This window comes from Leucoraja erinacea, unplaced genomic scaffold (genome assembly GCF_028641065.1).
Source record: "Leucoraja erinacea ecotype New England unplaced genomic scaffold, Leri_hhj_1 Leri_408S, whole genome shotgun sequence".
NCBI lineage: Eukaryota > Metazoa > Chordata > Chondrichthyes > Rajiformes > Rajidae > Leucoraja > Leucoraja erinaceus.
Window position 1 is genome coordinate 33,912 of NW_026576309.1, and position 675 is coordinate 34,586.

Here is a 675-nt window from a genome sequence, read left to right on the forward strand (position 1 = left end):
GATTGGACTAAAATACTCGACAATTTTCCCGGTTTTCTCTAATTTAATATGTCAGTGGAGAAGAGGGACCGTCACTTCTGGGATGGGGTGCGTCACTGGCGGGGGAGGGGTGACACACGCGATTGAACGGTCACTGCCGGGGGAACCGTGACTGCTCATGGAGAAGCCATGGTGAATGTCATCATGAACACAATGCCGAGGCCTGGGCATAATCGCGGAGTAAACTTTCAATTGTGGTAGATAAGAATCTGAATCATGTGTTAGCTCAGGTCCTTCTACTGAACGAATAGCAATTGGGATTCGATGACCTCGCTCTCGCTGTTCAGACACCACTTGACTGAGAGACCCTCTCACACCCCATTGTCCGGCCGGTAAATGTGAGCATGATGGTCGGTACCGGAGTGTTGGTAGAGGCGAGCTCGGAAATCACGCCTGTCTAAATCATTAACCGGAAACAGGCCATCGCGTGGGATGGGGCACGTTCTGGGGTGGTACGGACTGCAACGCGGAATCTAGAGCGGTGTTACGGGGATGGGGGGACAGAGTGGGAAATTGGGGGTGGATGTAGAGGGGCAGGAGAATGGTGGATGGGCCGGAGAGGGCGCTCGGCAGAGGGTTGAAACGTGGAAATGCAGGGCGGATTGTGGACCGGGCGATAAGGCGCATGGCGAAGGG